Below are 23,911 nucleotides of genomic sequence, written 5' to 3' on the forward strand. Positions count from 1 at the left end.
CTGGACAGCAAAGCCAAAAAGAGAGATCATTTTCTTTCTATCCAACCAGCAAGAATAAAAACAATAAAGGGCAGTACTTCAGGTCTGCAAACACCTGGGAGAAATCTTGAAATGTGGATAGAAGTGATTTTTTTTTCTTGAAATAGTAACCATTGAAATTTTAATATTTATTCAAAAAGGATCAAGACTAGAAATATAAAAATGTTAACTAAAGTACAAACAGAATTTTGATAGCAGCATTATTCATAAAAGCCCCAAATTGGAAACAACCTAAATACCCATCAATAGGAAAATAAGTAAATTATGGTATGTCCATATTATGGACTACTGAGCAATACAAAGGAACAAAATATCAATTATTTAATAATCAATATTAATCAGCAAGATATTAATACATACAACACCATGGATATATCTCACAAACATGCTAGGTGGAAACAAACACAAAAGACTGCAAGATTCCATTTACATGAGATTCTAGAATGTCACAAACCCCTAGAGACTGAAAGCAGGTGGGGGTGGGGTGGGGGGGGTGTCTGGTGCTGGGGCTGGAGGGAGGGGACAGGTCTAAGGCAAACTTGTACAAAGGAAGTTTCAGGGCTCATTAAACATTCTATACCTTGATTGTGGTGGCTGATAACGGCATACGGCCACCAAAACACATCAAACTACACTTAAAATGGGTAAATGTTATTATATGTAAATTATACCTCGATAAATTTGAGGGATTTAAAAAAAAATCGCAACCTCTAGAGTAACCATTTTACTATCTCTATATATCCCATAATATCACGTTGTAAATGTCAAATATATACAATGAAAAGTATTTTTAAAAATTTGAACCTCGCAGCTTTTTGCCCAACAGTAAGATTATTTTTCTTACAGCACAGAATGCCCGGGGTGGGGTGGGGGTAGGCAAACATTCACTCTTCCTACAAACATCTAGTAACTGCCTGCTGTATGCGGAGCTGGGACTCGGGAGCCTAGAAAATGTCCTTCTCTGCAGCCCGGTTTCCGTGGCAACCGCGGGAGCTTGAACTTGCCGAATCCGCAGATCGGCGCCCAAGGCAGAAGGTGGAAGGGCTCAAAGCGGCCGTTCCTCGCATCCGCGCTCAGATCATGGCTTTTTTGTAGCCTAAAATATATTCTTGGATGAGGTCCTTGGAGAGGGGGGCGCAACAGGGCGCGCGAGCCACCTCTCCCGTTGGCGTGGAATTCTCGGAGAGTCACAGACACCGACGTGGCTGGTCCCCAAGGAGACTCACTCAAAGGCTTGGTCTTCAGGTCGCGTCTTCAGGTCTCCGCTCCCCGGGCTTCCCCGCGGTTCCCACCACCCCCAGCCCAGACCCCTCCTGAGCGCAGAAACGTTGCAATTCAGATGAGCTTTGGAGTTTTCACCTCAACTACGTCCACAAGGGAGCTCAGTAACAAGGAGGAAACCAAGTCCCTCAGCACATCAGATCAGATCCTTCTCCAAAATCCACCTTCGGCCTCTCTGTTAGCCCCACAATGACTCCCAAACCCTTTGCAGCGTCCCCTTCCTGCCACTGCCTGGACTAAGGCCATCGGATGGCGCTTAGGTCAGGGTCTCATCTCAAAAACGGTCATATGTGGAAATAAAGTACTGGAACTTCCATTTTTATTTATTTTTATCTTATCTTTGGAAATTTTTCCATGTTTTATTTTGCACGTAACATTTTTCTGTGTCTATAATTTATAAATAAATTAATAAAAGTATATTAGGAGAATTAATGAATTAATTCTAACTAGAAATAACTCCAGGCCACAACCAGCTCTCCTGGTATCTCCCTGCCTCCCCCTTCCCTCTCCCCCGCCTACTTCCCCTACCCGGGTGAACTTTTTCCATTTCATCCCTAACCAGGAACCTTTCTGAACTGGGTTGATGCTGGCACCTCAGCCTCTATGAAGTTAAAAATTGACCTAATTGAGTGTGCAAATTTTGTCAGCAGATCCTGTCCAGGCTCTCTTCAAACAATTTCTCCAGTTACTGCCTAACTCTCTCTTGTACACGTTCTGTTTTTTTCTGATTCCACTGTACCCACATAAATCCAAATGACCCACCAATTCTACTGCTAGGTGCACACCCAAAAGAAATGAAAACATCAAGTCCATATAAAAACTTGTACACCAGTGTTCACAGCAGCATTAGTCATAATAGCCAAAAGGTGGAAATAAGCCAAATGTCCATCAACTTATGAACAACTAAATAAAATGTGGTCTATCTTTAAAATGGAATACTATTCAGCCGTAAGAAGGGATTAAGTCCTGATGGATGTTACAATATAGATGAGCTCAAAAACATCAAGCTAAGTGAAAGAAAGCATATCCCTAAAGTCATATGTGATTCAAAATAGAAAAACCTAGAGACATAAAGTGGATTCATATGCTGCCCAGGGTTGGGGGGTGCTGTGGGGAGGAAATGGAATGATTGCTAATGGGCACAGGGTTTCATTTGAGGGGTAATAAAAATGTTCTAAAATTGATTGTGGCAATGACTGCACAACTCTGTGAATATACCAAAAACCATTGAATTATACATTTTAAATGGGTGAATTGTATAGTATGTGAATATCGCAATAAAGCTGTTAAAATTTTTGAAGTAAATTCATCTGTTTAGTTTTACTCTGAATGTATCACAGAATTTCATTCAATGGAAGCAGGCTGGCATTACGTAACACAATGTAAAATATCCACACACAACTGCTAGCTTCATGCCTTAACAGATCCTCACACTGGGAACCCAGAAAACCAAGGGGCAGGAGGTTCTCCCCAGGAAATGAGAGGGAGGAAAGAAAGAAATTGATGAACAGTGGAAACCAGGGACATGATCTGCAAAACAGAAAATATTTCATGCTTTCATGGTTTGGAAACAGAGGTCTCCAGCACACTGGCTGGTTGTGCTCTTTCCGAGAAAGCCAGTCTCTTCCTGAGTTGGATGGCAACGTATATATTGCTTGGATTCCAGCACAGAATTTAGCTCATTAATCAGGGAAAAATTCCATGGTGGGTTGTTGAACGGCGGTTTTATCTGGCAACTAGACTAGATGTTGACATTCAAACTACTTCTCAGAGACTAAGAGGCTCCAGTCAGAAACGTTTCTACCATCTAAACTTCTCTGTTTATTTAGGTTATGCCCAAATCCTTCCTTCGGCAACTGAGGGCTCCTTGAAGGACCATAGAGCAACGGTGTCCAATGGGATTATAATGCAGCCCATGCTTATCATTGTAGGCTTTCTATTAGACATTTCTATTTTCTGTGGGGCATTTTTACCATTCACTGTTTTTATTTTCTATTAGCTATTAAAAGAAATAGGTGGAATTAATTTTAATAGTATATTTTATTTGACCCAACATTTCAAAAATATTATCACGTCAATGTGTAATCTGTAAAAATTGTGAGATATTTGACATCCTTTTTTTTTGAGACAGAGTCTCACTCTGTTGCCCGGGCTAGAGTGCCGTGGCATCAGCCCAGCTCACAGCAACCTCAAACTCCTGGGCTCAAGCAATCTTTCTGCCTCAGCCTCCCATGTAGCTGGGACTACAGGCATGTGCCACCATGCCCGGCTAATTTTTTCTATATATATTTCTAGCTGTCCAAATCATTTCTTTCTATTTTTTAGCAGAGATGGGGTCTCACTCTTGCTCAGGCTGGTCTCGAACTCCTGACCTCAAGTGATCCTCCCGCCTCCGCCTCCCAGAGTGCTAGGATTACAGGCGTGAGCCACCATGCCCGGCCTTGACATCCTTTTTCATGCTAAGTCTTTGAAATCCATTGCATGTCTCAAGTCACACTAGCCACACGTTAAGTGCTTAATAGCCACCTGTGGCTTGTGGCTGCTCTATCTGCCACCTCAGTCCTCGAGTTTTGTCTGGGTAGGGGGCTGTTCTGTGGGCTCCTGGACTTTATCTTGAGGTCATGGCAAGAAAACTGAAGAGACTATTTCTGAAGGTATGGGATGAAGAAGGCTGACATGACACAACAGTCAATGAGCATAAAATAATAAATCTATACCTCATGAAAAATGAAAATGTGTGTATAGGGAGAACCTGCACTATAAACAAGACTTAAATGGCCAGCCCAGGTCCAATATGTAAAAATAGAGATGACAGTGAAGGACTTTATGTCACTAATATAAATATTCATAAATATATATTATACCTATACATTATAAATATAAATAAATACACAGAAGAAAAGTTGAACACCAAAACAGAAACATGGGCAAAGAATGTGAATAGAATATTTACAGGAGAATATTTGCATGTGCAATACATATAAAAAAGATATTCCACCATACTTCTAATACCAATACAGATATTCAAATCCAATAGGAGGCTTCATGTCAAACTGACAGAATTGAAAAAAAAATAATAATAGAGTTAGAAAGGTTATAGGGAAATGGGCATCCTCAAATGCTAGCGACCAAGTATGGATTTGGTGGGATGTACCACAGTTTAGAAAGTGTGTGTGAGGCCAGCTGGGACCTCACCTGGCTACTTGAGAGGCTGAGGCAGGGCGATCGCTTGAGCCGAGGAGTTTGAGGCTGCAGTGAGCTACGATCTGGCCACAGCCTGGGTGACAGACCAAGACCCTGTCTCTAAAACAACAACAACAAAAAAATGAGAATGTGTGTGCTTTGACCTAGCCCGTTTGTTTATTTCTGGGATTCTGCCGCCCATAAACATTCACACATATTCAGGAACCTACAGAGTAGTTATCACGTCTCTGTCTACATTAACAAAAGGTTGGCAACAAGTGTATACAATGAGTGCACTGTTAACCTGCAACCATGATGCAGTATGTGGTCATCGATGAAATAAGCTCTTTCTCTTTTGGAGGAACACATAATGTCATGATAACGTGTTCTGTGAGACAGGCAGGCTACATGTATGTCTATCCACCTCGATGCTAATTTTAAGCAAAATAATCCATTCATTCACTCGTGTGTATTTGAGACGTGCATTGAGAATCCTCCCTGCACCAGACTTGGAGGGAGGCACTGCAGAGATAGCAGAGAACAAAGCAAGGCAGGTCCTTGCTTACAGAGCTGCCAAGAGAAAACAAGAAATGTGTCTATTTAAAAAACAAAAGATGTGTTTTTTCTGTAGTTCCACCCTTATCTATATGACCTAGAGGCATTCTCCATCATGTGGGCAAGGCAACAAATACAGCCTTCATTCATTCGATAAACATTCATTAAGTGGCAGTGATGTGCCTGGCACAGGGTGAGACCTTGGGAGTGATTATGATACCAAAAATTAAAAATCAGGGCCTGGGTGCTCATCAAGAGAATGAATGGATGAGGGATGATTGCTATAGACCAGATTTTCCTCTCCCCCATTCACATGTTAAATCCTTACCCCCAAGGCCACGGTATCAGGAGGTGGGGTTTCAGGAGGTGACGGGGTGGAGCCCTGGCGGAGAATAAGTGCCCTTATGAAAGAGACCCTAGAGCCCAAGAGGTCTATTGTAGAACATGGTGATTATAGGTACTGACAACGTGTTATACTTGAAAATTGCGAAGAGAATAGACTTTGTGTTCTCACCACCAAAAAAAAAAAAAAAAAAAGTATGTGTGGTGACACATATGTTAACTAGCTTGATTTAGCCATTCCACACTGTATACATATTTTAAAACATCATGTTGGATACCATAAACATATACAACTTTATGTGTCAATTAAAAATTAATAATTCATTAATTATTTTTTAACAAGACCCCAGAGAGCTCCCCTCACTTCCCCCAGGTGAGGACACAGTCAAAAGACGGCAGCCTGTGAACTAAAACACGGCCCCCGCCAGATACTGAACCCGCCAGCACTGTGATCTTGGGCTTCCCTGTGAGAAATAAATTTTTATCGTTTATAATTCACCCAATCTATAGTATTTTTGCTATAGCAGCCTGAACACACTAAGACGATGATGTATTTGCACAATGATTCCTACACTGCTGCAAACGAAAGAATAAGTAGCTGTATCAACACGGATAAATCTCACAGATGGGACACTGATACTGAGCAGGATGGCCCATGGCCCCACAGCGCCATCCTCGTAATGCCACCCAAGGGCACCGTCTGTGTGATCTCTCGGTTAATTCTCTTCATTACCCTTTCAACCATCTGCAGGAATCGTCTCTCCTTTCTCATTCACAGTTCTCAGTTATTTCCCTTGAGATCCACTCATGGAATTGAAATCATAAGGACTAAGTGAGCAGTTTCTCCTGGATGACCATGTCTGTCCTACAAGAAGAATTTCTATTACAGACAGACGTGTGGTGGGAGGTGAGGTGTACCCGTCCATTCGTTAAAAAAGACATAGAGTATGTGGCTACTCTGTGCTGGGCGGTGTTTTGAATGGGCACATGGAAAACTACAGTCTCAGGAGCTCTTTCCTCAGCCCCCTCCCATCCCTCTCGAGCTGCAGTTTCCATGACAACAGCCTGAGCCGCATCTGTCACCCACAGCAGGCACAGGGGGAAGAGGGCAGGGCTCCTGCCCATGAAATACCACGGTGAGGAGATGGGGAGATGGAGAGGCTGTCACCATGGGCAGGGATCCACTGTCCCCCCCACAGGGGGTTCATGTAAGACTCCCTCTTTCAGAATCAATTTCATCTGAAACCAACTCTCTGCATCCTTGTTTTCAGTTTTTTTGTTGGCTGAGAACACTGTCCACCTAGAGAAAATCATGACTTGGGGAACATGATGTTCCTGAGGCTAAGGTGGGGGGATGAGAATGAGAGACATGAAGCTTGTGTGTGTCGGAAGCACCTGACATTTCTGATGCAGTAAGCCTGGGGAAAGCCCAGGTGCCCAGGTCAGTCTTTTATTGCCCAGATACATTTTGAGAATAATTGGCCGGTGCCTGTACCATCCAAATGTGGTCCATGGCATCACCTGTGAGCTTTGTAGCAATGCAAAGCCTCAGGCCCCCACCCCAGACCTGCTGCGTCAGAATCTGCAATTTTGCAAAATTCACCTGTGATTTGTGGGCCCATTAAAGTTAATGTTTATACCATTTTCCCCATCACTTCGCACTTCCTCTGGGGTGGAGGAGACCTTTGTGCTGAGCTCTTCCAAACTCTGATGGAGTGCTTGACCCTTACTCTTGCTGAGTAATGTCTTCCTCTCCCAGTCTCCGCTCATCCCAAAGACTTCCTATCTCTGTCCCCAGCCCAGGTCTCCTTCGGGAATTTTACCTGCTTTCCATACTGGAGGTGTGTTTGGACTCCCAACTGCACCCATTTCAAAATTGGCCCCTTTGTCTACAACAAAATGAATCTTCTCTCTGGACCATGCCTCCTCTCTTGCCCCACAGATCTGTAAGCAGCTGTCGCTCTGGAATGTCTATGAAGGCTGGACTGGGGGTGGGATACACGCTGGGTGCAGAGAGGCTGCCTCTGAGGCCTGCTTCTAAGATTCAGTTGCATGATGTTTAGACTCTTTCACATACCATCTTTAGGAAAATACAAAAAATTCCTTTGCATATATGTGCATGCACTTATGTTTGTGTGTGAGAGAGTGTGTGAGTGTACACAAAGGAACAGAACTGAAATTCTTCTCATTGACCCAGTCATGATTTCCACCCACGGTGTAATTGGGGTTAGCCGAGCATATCCGGAACTAGCCGGCTATTGTGTTTGAAAATCTATAAGGTGCACACACAAGCACCAGCTCTGGGCTAGGACGCAGGATAGGCCCCCAGTCCACCAAAGAATGAAGAGGCTGAGATTCCACCCCAGAAAACTAAGAGAAAAACTGAGGAAGATGAACATGGAAGGATATCATCTGGAAAGGGGATAGCTATCGTTAAATATTTTCATGGTTTGGAAACACATGCCTTCCGAACAGAGGCCAACATTGAGTTGTTTCCAAGAAATCCAACCGCTTCCTGCTAGGGAGGCGATGTATGTATTGTTTGGTGTGCAGCCGAGCGCTGAGCTAATGAATCACAGTGAGCCTTTGAATTAAAATGTAATCTGCTGACTGGACAGGGAGCGGGATCCAGGCGACTCCTCAAGGACCACAAGTCTCCAATCAGGCATGTGCCTCCCAGCTGAACCCTGGGCACAGTTCAGATCTGGCCCAATCCCTCCTGTAGCAATGGGGTCTGGGGGCCTCAGTGAGGACCAGAGTTTCTGGGGGCAGGGAGGGGACAGTGTCCACAGCAGGAAGAGAGTTCTTTTCTGAGCCCAGCACAATACAATTCAGGAGAATATTTTTATAATCATGAGGTGGGAAAAGACATTTTCAAGACAATCCAAACATTAACAATCACAAATTAAAGAGTGTTCAATCTGATTATGAAAACACTAAATACATAGGAACGTGAAAACTGTTATCATGAATAAGATTGAACAACGCACTCTGCATCATATAAAGCCAAAGGAATTCTATCACTCATACCTGGAGAGTGCTAACGGGTCAAGATGGGAAAAATGAATGTCAAATTAGGAAAGTCAGAAAAGGATCTGAAAAGAGAGTTCATGAAAGAGAAGCAGCAAAACTTTCAAGAAACATGAAAAGATGTTCCAACCTACTCGTGATGCAAAATTGGAAGTTGCTATTCGCAGCAGCCCAAAGGAGAAAGCAACCTAAATGCCCAGCGATGGATCAATGTGTAAACAAAGCATAGTGTATAAGTACAATCGAATGTTACTCAGCCTTAAAAAGGAAGAAAATTCTGACACATGCCACAACATGGATGGACCTTGAGGACGTTATACTAAGTGAAATAAGTCAGTCACAAAAAAGACAAATATTATATGAATCCACTTATATTCAGTACCTTAACCTTATCAAATTTATATTTTCAAAAGGTAGGATGGTGGTTTCCAGGGACTGAGGGGAAGGAAATGGAGAGTTGGTGTGTAATGTGCACAGAGCTTCAGTTTTGCAAGATGAGAAGAATTCTAGAGATGGGCAGTGGTGATAGTTACACAACAATGTGAGTATACTAATGCCACTGAATTATACACTTAAAGTGGTTAAGATGGTAAATTTTGAGTTTTGTGTAGTCTACCACAATTTTTAAAAACCTAGAAATCAAAACCAAAATTAAATGTCATTGCTCTGACATAGATGGACCCCTACAGATGGAGCCAACAGGAAGACAGGTAGGCAGAGTCTTTCTGGTAAGCACTTTAGTAATAGATGCCAAAGTGGCAAGTGTATACTCACACCTGTTGACTTGGCATTCCTGTTTCTGGGCATTTGGTCAACATGAAAATTGGGAAGCTTTGCTTGTCTACTGGGAGCCCTTACAACACTGGAATGGCAGCAAGACATTGAAAGCTGATGGGTAGAATGTGTGCACAAAGATGTCAACTGCAGCATGACACAGCATTTTATAGTTAGGAGAAGGTGGCCCTTTTTAAAAAAAAAATATATTAATGGTGTTTTAATGCCCAAATCAAAGAATTGTAATTAACTCCCAATCTAATACTATTGAAAATTATATCTAATTATATCTATAGATCCTTTGACTAAGATATTTAATGAACTATTTAAAACCCAAATCATCTGAAAGGAAAAGCAGCAAAGAATATGGTGTATGAACAATAATCTCAGTTTGACCAAAGATCATTCTTTCATTCATTTACACATACTCTATAAGAGTGCTACCCAACGGAAATAAACTCTAGCCACAAATTCCAGCCACATTTGTAATTTTAAGTTTTCTAGCAACCGCTTTTTAAAAAAATCAAAAAATTAAAATAGGTGAAATGAGTCAATATGAGATTATTAGTGATATTTCCAAAAAAATTTTTGGTACTAACTCCTGGAAATCCAGTATGTATTTTGCAACAACAGCATATCTCAAGGTGGGCCAGCCACATGTCAATCACCCAGTCACACATGTGACCAGTGGCTACCATGTTGGCCGGCACAGGTGTAGAGGGTGCTGAGATGTTTTTAAATCTGTATGCGTTCACCTTTAGAGCCTGGAAAATTCCAGACCCTGCAGAGGCTCTTTCTCCATGGAAACGCTAGCTATGGTTTCCATGGCGATAGCCCCTGCAATGATAGGTGAGAGCTCTTGAGGGATGAATAGAGCAGGGAGACGAAAAACAAAATAGCCTCGTTGGGGGATGGGGTGCTGGGGGAAGGGACCTGCAGACGATCACCCCCACAGAGGCCTCATACACACATCGATGGGTGAAAAACTGCATGATCAGACAGGGTGTGTGTGAAAGAAAACAAAATGGGCTCCTTTGGGTTTTAGCACCCCCTATTAGAAATCACCAATCTCCTAAAAGCCCTAAGGCTAATAGGAGTTATCTATCCTGCCACTCTTCATGTGATCATGCATTTATTCACAGGATAAAAACTGGCTGAGACCCTCCCATTTGCCAGACCCCGTGCTAGGAACTGGAGTCACAAAGATGAGCCCAAACCGGCAGAGCCTCTGTCCTGGGAGAGCAGGGAGAAATGGGATTTCACTCAGAAAATTTAGTTTTATTCATTATTTGTTGCACAAGTATTCAGTGACTGTCCATCACATGCCAGACACTTGATGTTGTGTTCCCCAAATTCACAGGTTGAAATCCTAACCCCAAGGTGATGGTATTACGAGGTGGGGCCTCTGAGAGGTGATTAGGTCACCGGGGGTGGAGCCCTTATGAATGGGATTGAGAGAAACCTCTTGCCCCTTCTGCTATGGGAGGTGACAATGCAAAGACAGTCATCTGGGAACCAGAGAGAGGGTCTTCACCTGATACCATGTCTGCTGGCCCTTTGATCTTGGGCTTCCACCCTCCAGCTACCCAGTTTGTAGTTTTCCTCATAGCAGCCTGGATGGACCAAGATAGTCCATTTTTACTGACTTCCATGGCAAAGACTCAATTTCCAAATAAGGTCATGTTCATAGGGTCTGCATGGCCATGAATCTGGGAGGGGACACTATTCAATCCCATACATGCCCCAAGCTCCTCTCAAAAAGACATTTCCTGTCTTGGATAGACTGAAAAGTGTACAAGTATACATAGGAAATCCTCCATCTCCCACCAACAGATCTATCTCGAGAAAGCAGGGTAAGGTCAAAAAGCAGGGAAACTCTGAATTTATGTGTTCATACATTTATACACACATGAAAGTATAATACAGGGGGAAGTCTCACTTAGCACTGATTTCGTAGTATCGGTGGGGCGAGTCAAACCCTTGCAGCAACAAGCAGGTGAGTGTGCCACACCAAAATTGAACACACACAAGGATCTGTGAGGCACTCACCCTCGTCACAAACTTAAACTATCGCCACTGCGTCTCTGTGTGCCCGAGTCTCTCTCTCCTTTTTCTTATTACCAGGACGCCAGTCACTGGATTTAGGGTCCACCCTAAGTCCAAGATTATGTCATCTCAAGATCCTTGACCAATCATATCTGCAAAGACCCTATTTCCAAGTAAAATCACATTCTGAGGTTCTAGATGGACATGGATTTTGCAGGGATGCGATTTAACCCACCGTAAACCCCAAAACAGACAAAAAAGAGCTCAGCGAATCTGCTCACAGTATGCAGATTTCCAATGAAGATAAGCTTCAAGGTCCCTCACTTCCCCCGCCAAAGGTCTGGGAGGGGCCCTGGTCATGTTCACATGGTCATGTAAAGGCTGCGAAAGTGAGATGTTTTAAACAAATTGATGAAAAGCACCTCATTCTACTTTGACCCTCCCTTTCACACAATACCTTCATGTTGGGTGGGATTAAACTGGCCATGGGCATTTTTAAGATCTATCTAGTTGAGGAAAAGTTGAGTGGAGGATACATTTAGTAGGATGTGTTGGGTTGTGAGAAATAAGTTTCTGTTGCTTATGAGCCACACAGCCTATGCTATTTTGTTATAGCTGCCCAGACTAAGACCACTATTTACCTGAAATTAAAACTTTATTTGGCAACTCTATTTCTGTGTTATTAGTTATGATAAAGCTATATATAAAGAGAAAGTTTACATATTATAAAGTTATATATAAAGTTATGTATAGTATATAGTTTTATACAAATAACTATAAATTTATTAGTAACCTTCCTGTGTAAGAACGGCTTCAGGAATACCCCACGTACCCACTGTGTTGACCCTGCATCAGTGCACAAAGGTGCGTACCAAATATGAACATGTCCTGTCATTTGGGGCATCGGAAGTATGAGAGCTGCAGGAAAGAAACAAGGTTTAAAATGTACAAAGCTAGCAGCTAGTCTGTGAAAAGTCCTTCAGAACGTCAGAAGTGTACAATGTGTATGTACAGGGTTCAGCGATCGCTGATGCTTAGTTAAGACACAAGGGTCTCCTGTTAGCCACTAACTCATTAGCACAGTGTGTGTGGTTATAACACCCCAGGAAAAGCATGACATTGAATCTAGCGGCATCCCTGTTCTACTTGGGACAAACCAGATGGAGTTCTACAAAGAATGAGGATGACTGTAAAGATGTATTTCGGATGCATCCAGCCCCGAGGGAGTCTGGTGGCTCCAGGCAAAATGCCGCATAAAATTGCCTCCAATGCAAGAAGCAGATATTTCAGAGATACAGTTCCTGTACACATTAATCAGTCATCAGTTCATCAATCATGACGGTGAAACCATACTCTGATTACATAATTTTTCAGCATCACTCAATAAAATGGAATGACAACTTCAAAAAGCATTTGAACTGCTCTTGTGTATGATTTAATTTCAGATTCAATTTTTTTTTAAATTATCAATCACATCAGAATTCAGATATGTCAAAAAGGAAGTACCCTAGTGGAAGCCAAATTTCAGTCTGAAAGAATACTGGCAGGAGCTTCAAAAATGTAAAAATAACTATTAATAAAAACACGGTTGAGCAAAATCAAGATGATAAGAAAAAGAATTGTGACAGCCGAAAAGATAAAGATGTAGATAATGAGAACAACTATGGAAGGTATTTTTTAAAAAAATGATAAGAACTAAGATTCTTCCAAATGAGAAATTAAAAGCAGAAGGAAAACAGAAATAATAGTAACTAAAAAACACAATTTGGAGGTCACCAAAGCATATGCAAGGAGATTGTAATATTTATAAAGAATCCATTGAACATGCGATGACAGTAAATAGTCTATTATGACATTCAGGCTAATCATTATGAACATGAAAGCTTGCCTGTCATTGTTTTGTTTACAAACGGCTTTCATCCAGACTAACATTACTTACATCAGAGGAGTTTTGAAACCGAATCAATATACTGAGAGCCACCGATGTTATGCAGACTTTACAGAGTACAGAAGTCTCTGTTTACTCAGATGATACGTTATTCAAATAAAAATGCACTAGGCCACACAAAAAGGAGTATTTAGTTTTCAAATAACAAAAATTTCATGGATGACATTATACTCATCGAACACACTTAGGGAAAAAAAACACATCGAAGTGAGAAAACAAATGTGCCTTATTTAAACAGAATTGTTTGTAGAGTACAAATTAAAATGCTGGGGGAAATATTTACAAAACGAAGTGGCAAATCAAACAATCTAAGCCAGATGCTGAGTACGCTCCAGTGTTGACTCTGATCAGATGGTGACTTACTTGGGTTTGTTATAATGAAAAAACCTACTAGAGATTAAAAAAAAACTCTTCTGCCTGTTGAAAACCATCTATTCGAGACATATTCAACAAAGGGAAACAAATACTGGACGACCATAACCCAACCTGAACATTCATGGTCAGTGGCACGATGGTGCAACTGTTCTTAAATTTGAGGTAAAAAGCTGAAAGTCTCTTTAAAAATAACCATAAATCTTCTAGAGTATTATGAACCACTCATTCCTTTAATTTTGGTAGAGGAAAAGCTGCCTCCACAGAATCTGAGATTGTTGACTATCTTCATGTATTCCAACAAGCATTTTCTTTCCAGGTTCATCTTATGGATGGAGTATTTTTTTAAAAAAACAAAAACAAAAACAAAAAATTCCCCACATTTTAAAAAAATTGTGGTAAAATACATATGACATACAATTTACCACCTTATCGATTTTCTAATGTACAGTTCAGCAGTGTTAAGGACATTTACAATGTTGTGCAACCATCAGCACCATCCATCCTCAGAAGTCTTTTCCTGTAAAACTTAAACTCTGTACTTGTTAAACAACAACTCCCCACTCCCTCCTCCCAGGCCCTGGTAATCACCACTTTACCTTCTGACTCTATGTATCTGACTACTGTAGGTATCTCATATGAATGGAATCATACAGCGTTTGTCTTTTTGTGACTGGCTTGTTTCACTTAGCATAATGCCATCAAGTTTCATCCATGTTGTTGCATGTGTCAGAATTTCCTTCCCTCTTAAGGCTCAATAATTGTATGTATAGACCACATTCGAGCTTTTCCATTCATCAGTGAGCGGACACTTGGGCTGCCTCTACCATTTGGCCATTGTGAATAATGCTGCTATGAATATGGGTGTACATCTATTGCTTCACAACCCTATTTACAATTCTTTTGTGCATATACCTAGTGGTGGCTTTGCTAGATCATACAATGATTTTATTTTTGATATTTTTGGTAACTGCCATACTGTTTTCCAAAACAGCTGCACCATTTTACATTCCCACCAGCAGTGCACAAGAGTTCACTACATCCTTGCCAACACTTGTTATTTTCTGTATATGTATGTGCGTGTGTATTTACAGTAGTCCTACTAATGGATATCAGGTGATGCAATATTTTAAAGCACTTGCCAACCTAGATTTTTCTTAAAAGACTCCAAGCATACCAAGATACCTTCCCATTATAAATCTGCAACATGACTTGAAAGTGTCACTTTAAAGATGCTGAAAGACATTCTTGAAGATTGTGAAGAGAATCCCAATGATAAACATGATCAAAAAGTCTATTCAAAAAGTTGGTAAAGATTGAATACACTATAATATGAAAAAGTATTTTGAAAACTTTTCCCAAAAAAGTTTAGGTTTGAATGTATATGTCATATTTGAATTTATTAAATTTAATAAAGAACTAGGAGAAAATCCTGATAAAAATTTAATGAAATCAGAAATAAATAGAATAAGGATGATTAATGAAGCCAACAGAAATTTTTTGTGACATGGGTAAGAAACTTATAACCCAAAAACTTTTTCAGATGCTGGGCTCATTCACAGGGTTGCTGGCAACCTTCAATTCCTTGTGGGCTCCTGGACTGAGAGCATCAGTTCCTCACCATGTGAGCATCTCCAGGGAGCTGCTAACGTTAGGGCAGGTGGCTTCCTTCACTGTGAGTGACGAGAGAGGGAGAGAGAGAGAGAGAGACAGACAGGAAGCTGCAGCCCTTCCACAACCTAATCCTAGAAATGACACCCCATCATTCTGTCAACTGATATTTGTCAAGGGCCGAATTTTGTTCCTCCAACTCCCAAATTCATATGTTGAAGTCCTAGCCCCCAGTACCTCATAATGTGACCGTATTTGGAGACGGTGTCATTAAAGAAGTGATTAAGGTAAAATAAGGTCATGGGGGTGGGCCCTCATCCAATCTGACCGGGGTCCTTGTAAGAAGAGCTGATTAGGACACAGACACTCACAGAGGGATGACCTGTGAGGACACAGGGAGAAGGTGGCATCTGCAAGCCAAGGAGAGAGGCCTCAGAGGAACCAGCCCTGCCCACACCTTGATCTGGGACTTCCAGCCTCCAAAATGAGAAAATAAATTCCTGTTGTTGAAGCCACCTGGTCTGCGGTATGTAGTTATGGCAGCCCGAACAAACTAATACAATATTTTGTCTGTTGCAATCAAGTCACTCAGATCAGCACACACCCAAGGGGACAGGATTAACAAGGAGGTGGGAACCACTGTGGCCATCTTAAAGGCTGCCTTCCACACAAGAGAAACACTTGAGAGGTGTTGCCAAACTTACAGTAGTCCTAAGAACTTGCATGATGTTACTAACAATGGGTTGGGAGGTGAAAAGGAACTTTCCAAACCATCGGGAACAAAATGGTTTTTTTTTTTTTTTTTTTGTTCTATCACCCTAGAGCAAAAGCTGTGTTATCTTCTTCTTCTAAGAAAAGCCATGTTACAAAATTATTTTCATAATAAGAGGTAATCAAAGAGTATGTAATCAAAAATGTAGGAAAAAAGGTATTATAAAGATGCCTCAAGCAGTTGGTTAATGAAAAATTCTATGTCGTTTTTGACTTTATAGTATTTGAGTACCTTAGCAGTATTTTGAGTAATTTGTTGTGATTTCTGTACTCATTCTAAATACATTTCACTTGTACCAAATTTTCATTTTTGTCATTTTGTATTCTTTTTCTCAAAGAGCGTCCCTTACATTATAAAGCATTAGCCCCCACTCAGCTTAGATCCTGGTTAAATGTTAAATAAGAAGAAGGCATGCTCCAACCTCTCTTGCATTCCGGAACTCAGACTTCAAAACCAAAATGAGATGTCATTGCTCTCTTATCAGGCAGGTGCAGATGAAAGCACACCCAAGGTTAGCAAGAAGGTGAAGAAACAGGCATTTTCACTGGCTGTGGCAGAGGGGTGGATTTGTCTTCCGCTAGCAAATATTTTGGCAATGATTATAAAAGTTTAAAATGTACATAGCCTTTGACCTTAACGCCACTTCTGAGACTACCCCTTCCCACCTGAACCCCCACGAAAGACACTCGCCTACATGAGGGTGATGACAGTGCTGTCTGTTAATGAAAGAAACTATTAATAAAAGCCAGTGCATGGAACATTTTCCCAAGGATCAAAACAGAGGCATGATACTGTGGGCTACGGTCTGGAATAAACTCTTTAAAAACAAATGTGTGCTGTTGTTTTATTTTAAAAGAATATTTAATGTCATGACAGCATTTTATACAACAAAGAATAAAAAAAATTAGTTGATGAGGTGCTGGATATCTTAATTAGCTTGATTTAATCATTCCCTAATGTATCCAAACATCACATTGTACCCCATAAATATATATGATTATCATTAATTTGTCAACTAAAAATTAAATTAAAAAAAAAAGAACAAAAACTCACATATGTGCCACAATCTCAGTTTTGGGCAAAAATAATTCAATTATTCATTATTAACATTCATTATTTATCTAGAGCATCTACTACCTACCAAATATTCCACAAAGTTCTGGGGACACAGTGGAGACCAAAGGAGACCAAAGAGAAAAAGCCCTGCCCTCATGTGCCTTCCTTTTCGTGGGAGAAACAGAAAAAAAAACTACCAGTTGGGAGAGCAATTTGGTTATATACAGACCTGTTGAAGATATGAATTCTCCACTACTCAGCCATTCCAATTCCCCAACAAATACTCTAGAGAAACCCTCTCTCATGTGAGCAAGATCAGAATATACATTTCACCACTTATTTGACAAATACTTACTGTGTGCCAGCTTTTCTAGGGTTGTTTGTAAGAGCAAATTTAAACATCCTCCATCAAGAGGATGGATATACAAAGTAGAGCATATTCACATGGTAGAATACTAATGCAGCCATTTAACTGAGTGAATACAAGCTACGTGTTTCAACATGAATGAATCTCCAAAGCATCATGTTGCATAACGAACCCAAGTAGCAATATGATGCCATGGATATATCACACTTCTGACCTGGGGATCATGTCTCTCCGTGATATTTTCCTCATTGCACTTCCAATTGTTTGAAATTGTCTTCTTTTATTACCTGTTTACAGCTCCTAGTTGTTATGTTTCTTTAGTTACTTGTTATTTTTCTTTCCTTACTTGTTTACAGCTCTTAGTTGTTATTTTTTAGTTCAATGGACAAGAGCAGCCCCCCCCTACCATAGGTCTGCTGGGACCAAGTGCCGCCCCCAGATTTCTATGCCTCACCGAGGATTTTATTGTACCTGTATAATGACATTTACTGCTCCCTCTTTAAGTAATCAGATAGACGTGACAATTACAGGATGTGATTTGTTTTTTAACCCACACATTTACCTCTAGAGCCTGGGAAATTCCAGTCTCAGAAGGTTTCTGCCAATTCTGAGGTTTCTCCCCTCCCCAGGCCAGACTGCAGTTTCCATGGCAATGGATGTGATGTGCCTGCCTGTATGCAGGTACCACAGCAGGAACAAAGGGGACGGGGGGGGGGGGGGGGGGGGAGGGTTCCCACCACCCCCACCTCGGCTCCTCCCAGACTCCCTTTGAGGGTCGACTTCATGTGAGACCAAGTTTCCGAATTCTAGAGCAGCTCCTTGTTGATTGAAAACCCCAGAAAAGCATGATTTGGGGAATTTCATGACTGGGGCAGAGGTGGAGGATGGATGGGGAGGATGAAGGAGTAAGTGGGGAGAATGAATGAAATACAAACTAACTGTCATCTGTACAGTGGCTCGGGAAGTGCAGGCCTTGGACCAGCATCACTTGAATGATGGAGTTGTTAGAAAGCCAATTTGGGGGGCTCCACCCCTGTCCCCTGATTTTAATGAGCCCTCCAGGTGTGTCTGGCACTTGCTTAAGTTTGAGAAGCACTGGTCTGTATGGCAGGTTAACACCTACTGGGTAGACGATATTTCCCCTGTTATTCGCCTCCAGACAGGAAGGACTGGGTGTGAAGTCGCAGGTCCCTGCTGTACCCTGGGCTATCCCCACTCTCCACACTCTCCTTCCTTCCCTGCCCCCCTTAAATCTGCATCTTGCCTCTGTCTCTCCCCATTTCCAGCCTCCTTCTGTGCACAAATGCCAGGGACTGGGGGGTGGCTGTTTAGTGGGCTCAGAGTTTGCTTTTGGGATGATGAAATGTTCTGAAGAGAGATAGAGGGGGTGGTTGCTCAACATTGTAAACGTGCTAAATGCTGCTGAAGTGTCCTCTTTGAGTAAAGGGTACAAAGTTACAGCTAGGAGAAATAAGTTCTGGGGATCTATTACACAGCATGGTGACTATAATTAGTCAAATGTATAGTGTACTTGAAAATTGCTAAATGCTCTTGTCACAAAAATGAGAGGTGAGGTGATGGATAAGTCAATTAGCTTGGTTTAGCCATATCAGAATGAATACATATATCAAAACATCATACTGTACACCATAAGTATATACAATTTATTTGTCAATTAAAATGAATAAATTTAAAAATAAATAAAATTTTATGGTTTGTGAATTTCACCCCATAAAATAAAAAAAAAAAATACAATGGAATTTCAAACTCCAAACTCAACACATTTCAAAACTGATCATATTATCTATAAGACCATGATTAATCAGGTCATGATTGTCTTTAAAAAGCACTGCCCAGTAGGAATATTATGTGAGCCTTATACTTAAACTTTTCTAGTAGCCACATTTTAAAAGGCAAAAAGGAAATAGTTAAAATTAATTATGGTAATATATTTTATTCTACCCAACATATCTAAAATATTATCATTTCAATGTGATTCCATATAGACTATCATTAATGAGATATTTTACATTCTTTTTTTCCCACTAAATACTTCAAAAGCCGGTGAGTAGTGGTGATTGTTGTAAAACATTGTGAATGTACAGGAGCCATTGAATCGTACTTTTTAAATAGGTTAAAATGGTAAATATTGTTATGTATATTTTACCACAATTTTTTAAAAAGCATACTAATCCATACAACACATGTCAAGAGATCCAACAAAGTTTTGATTTTTCCCAAGATACTACTTTGATGCTTGAAAAAAAATCAAAATCTTTCTTTTTAGTCTTGGGTGATTTTTGTACATCCATGTTCATAGCAGAGTTATGCACAAAAGCCAAAAGGTGGGAGAAACACAAGTGTCCATTGACAAACAAATAAACAAAATGTGGTCTATACATGCATCAGAATATTTACCAGCCGTAAAAAGGAAGGAAATTCTGACTCCTGCTATAGCATGGATGATCCTGAAAGATATTATGCTCAGTGAAATAAGCCAGTCACAAAGGACAAATGCTGTATGACTCCACTTACCTGAGGTCTCTTGAGTAGTCAAATTCATAGAGACAGAAAGTAGAATGGTGGTTGCCAGGGGCTGGTGGGTGGGGATGGGGAATGTTTATTTAATAGGCAGAGTTTCAGTTTTGCAAGATGAAAAAAGTTCTGGGGATGGATGGTGGTGATGGCTGTACAACAACGTGAATGTACTTAACACTGCTGAACTGTGCATTTAAAATGGTTAAAATAGTATATATAATATGCTGAACTAAAAAAGAAAAAAATAAATAAATAAAATGGTTAAAATGGTAAATTTATGTTCATGTGTATTTTACATTTAATCTCAGTTCACAACAGTCACATTTCATGTGCTTAATAGCCACACGTGGCTAATGGCTACCATGTTCTACCAGTTATAGAATATATCTCCACCTGCCACTAAATGACTCCCACACATCCTGTCCTCTCTGGTGTCACTGTGTCCACCTGAGCATAAGACCACACTGTTTACTGTCTGAAGTCGAAAGTCTAGACCAATGGGGCCTACACTGGTCTGTTACTGAAAGAAAATAGGGAAAACTCTATTTCTATCCTTTAACATTATTATTTGAAATTGTGTATTTCTCACTTTTTATAATATTCATGTTTTATATGGTAGTGAATACAGACAAGTTACAAATAAATTTATACAGTTGGCTCTTGAACTGCAGGTTTGAACTATGTGGATCCACTTATATATGGATTTCCTTCTGTCTCTGCCACCCCAAGACAATAAGAACAACCCTTCCTCTTCCTCCTCCATCTACTCAACATGAAGATGATGAGGATGAAGACCTTTATGATGATCCACTCCTACTTAATGAATAGTAAACATATTTTCTCTTCCTTATGATTTTTCTTAATAACATTTTCTTTTCTTTTTTTGTCTTTCTGAGACAGAGTCTTGCACTGTTTCCTGGGCTAGAGTGTCGTGGCATCAAGCTCACAGCAACCTCAAACTCCTGGGCTTAAGCAATCCTTCTGCCTCAGCCTCCCCAGTACGTGGGACTACAGGCATGTACCACCATGCCCGGCTAATTTTTTCTTTATATATTTTTAGTTGTCCAGCTAATTTCTTTCTATTTTTAGTAGAGACAGGGTCTCGTTCTTGCTCAGGCTGGTCTCGAACTCCTGAGCTCAAACGATCCACCAGCCTCGGCCTCCCAGAGTGCTAGGGTTACAGGCATGAGCCACCGTGCCCAGCCACGTTTTCTTTTCTCTAGCTTACTTTATTGCAATGGTACAGGATACAATATATATATAACATAAAAAATATGTGTTAATCAACTATTTATGTTATCAGTAAGACTTCCGGATAAGAGTAGGATAATAGTAGTTAACTTTTTGAGAAGTTAAAAGTTATATGTGGATTTTCAACTGCGCAGGAGTCGGCGTCCCAACCCCTGCATTATTAAAGGGTCACTTGTTCTACGAAGAGGCCTTCTAGAAGGAGGACATCTTTTTTAGCCTATTTTTAATTTTAGGTTTAAAAATCTCTCATTTTAGGGTTTCCCTGTCTCCGTGTTAACTTCTTCACCTGCAGCCATGGTGACCATTCTCAGACTTGCAGACAATAAGACTACAGTGCTCTGTGGTGTGGGGAAGGATGGGGCAGCCCCAGGCCTCGCTGTTCTCCATTTAGGGGACAGAAAGGGGACACTTTCCAAGGAGGATGGAGCCAGAGGGGTAGACGAGTCAGTGGCCCAGGAGCTTTGTTCTCCTTCCTCTCTCAGAGCTATTTCCTGGGGTCTCAGCCCTTCTTGTTAAAGGAATCTTGGGGAAAGGAAAAAGAGAGATGCCCCTGCCAAGGCCTGGTCAGTCTTTCTTTCCTTCTGGAATTGTGTTTTTCCTCTATTGATGGCCTGTGCCTTTGGTTCATCCTCCATCTATTAATAGAAAATCTCTGTTCACCCATGTCCACAAGGTCCTTTGTCCCAGAGACAGGACCCACCACCCACACCTGAGGACTGTCCTTCATTTGCTCTTGCAAAAACAGGAGACCCATGCTAACATCCCCACTCCACAGCCCTGTGGCCAATGAATTTCTCCTGCCTTGTTGATTCTCCTTCAGAAACAGGTTTTTCATCAACCTGCTCTATTGATCTCTTGCTCAAGCTGTTTCAAAAACAACCCTAACTATTCTCCCTCCTCAAAGAAAAATACAGGCCCAGCCACCCACCCACTGTTGACCTGACCCTTTTAGCCAGTTCCTGTTGCTCTTAGGACAAACTCCAACCTCCTCACTATGGCCTGTGAGCCATAGCGACCCGAGATTTTCTCTTTAGAGAAATTTGGAGGTACCAGCTATGCTGGAAGGAAGCTCTGGAATTTTCCTTGAAGCAGAGTCCACATGAGTTTCTGAACCATTAGCTTTTACACTTAGGGTGGGCAAACTTTATCTGTAAAGAGCCATGTTGTGAATGTCTTTATGGGCAACACAGTCTCTGACTTAATACCCAATGCTACCATGGGAGAGTGAAGGCAGCCACCTACGATATACAATGAACCGCAGGGCCACGTGGGCATCTCTCTCCCTCTTTCTGATTGCCCCATCTCATCCATGTTTCCTACATCTCTCTCCTGTCTTCTCTATCCACCATCCCTAGTCTTGGGTTGATTTTTCTTGCAGGAGTCCAGGTAGATTTATCAAAGGAAGGTATGGCCGTGTCCCATCCTGGCTTAGACCACCTCCATGGATTCCCATTGGCCTTTGGATGTACCCCAATTCTTCAGGAGTCTCTGCACACAGCTGGAACTTCAGAATTCCCACATGGAAGGGGCTTGGGAGGGACAGTCTGGGCTGAGGTTGGGAAGCTGTGGAACTTGCCTTGCAGCTGTGTTTGTGTTTGCATAATGATGTTCACTGTTAACACAAGGTAACTGTTGGAAAAAGCACGCAGCTCCTCTGAATGCATGCCTTTAGAGACTGTATAAAGTTGGGTACAGAGAAATAAGAGTGAAAATGTATGCACTGTTGGAGTTATTATTTCAATGTTTATGCAGTGTAGCTCAACCAACATGTCTGCAAGTAGGCTGCCGTTTTGTGCCAACATTTAAAACCTTCCTACATAAAGAAAACTGGGCCATGAAGGGCATTTGAAACAAGCACTCAACTCATTTCAAAACAAGGACACAAGATTTTCCCCCCAGAACACCAGAAAAACCCAGTTATGAACATTACGCAGGGATATAATCTATGAACATATAGCTAGTACAAAATATTTTTATGGTTTGGAAATGAACATCTCCAAAATACTGGTCACGTTGTACTGTTTCTGGGAAAACTGTTCCCTTCCTGAGTTGGATGTCAATATATACAGAGCTTGGACTTACACTGGGCATTCGTAGGTCATTAATCAGGGGAAATTCCATGTGGGTAGTTGCCGTGGATGGGAGTGGGGGTGGTGTTATTTGGCAACTAGACCAAGCTGACATCCTAACAGCTATTTTTCAGAGATCATTTGCTTTTTCTCAGAAATAATCATCTCCAGTGAAATCCTCTTTTATGTTCAGTTTTGGTGCAGATCTTGCTTTTAGCAATTGCCACTGGTTGCTGAAGGACATAGAGTGCACGTCTGAGCCAAGGAATGAAGGACGTGTTTAGAGCACGTGGAAAACTCCTTTGCTCACTTTGCCATAAGACAACATAGGTGAGTATTTCTATCATTATGGGTGGGAATGTTCCATTAGACTTAAGAAAGAGGCCAATGAATATAAAAGAAAATATTAATATCTGTCTCCGTAAATACTAATTAGATACATGGGAAACTCCATTATAATTAAGACTTAATGGATACCTGAATAAAAATATCACAATACATGTGTATTCAAAGAAGTCAGGCGCTATACCTAAAGAGTTCAAACAGGGGAAAGAAAAGAACCTTAAAATAGAAATGCAGGCAAAGGACAAACACACACATGCACACACACCTGGAAACAAAGAAAAGAAAATTCAAATGCTGAAAAAAATGCACCACCTCACTTGGGACCCAAAATC

Source organism: Lemur catta, chromosome 19, assembly GCF_020740605.2.
Source record: "Lemur catta isolate mLemCat1 chromosome 19, mLemCat1.pri, whole genome shotgun sequence".
Classification (NCBI taxonomy): domain Eukaryota; kingdom Metazoa; phylum Chordata; class Mammalia; order Primates; family Lemuridae; genus Lemur; species Lemur catta.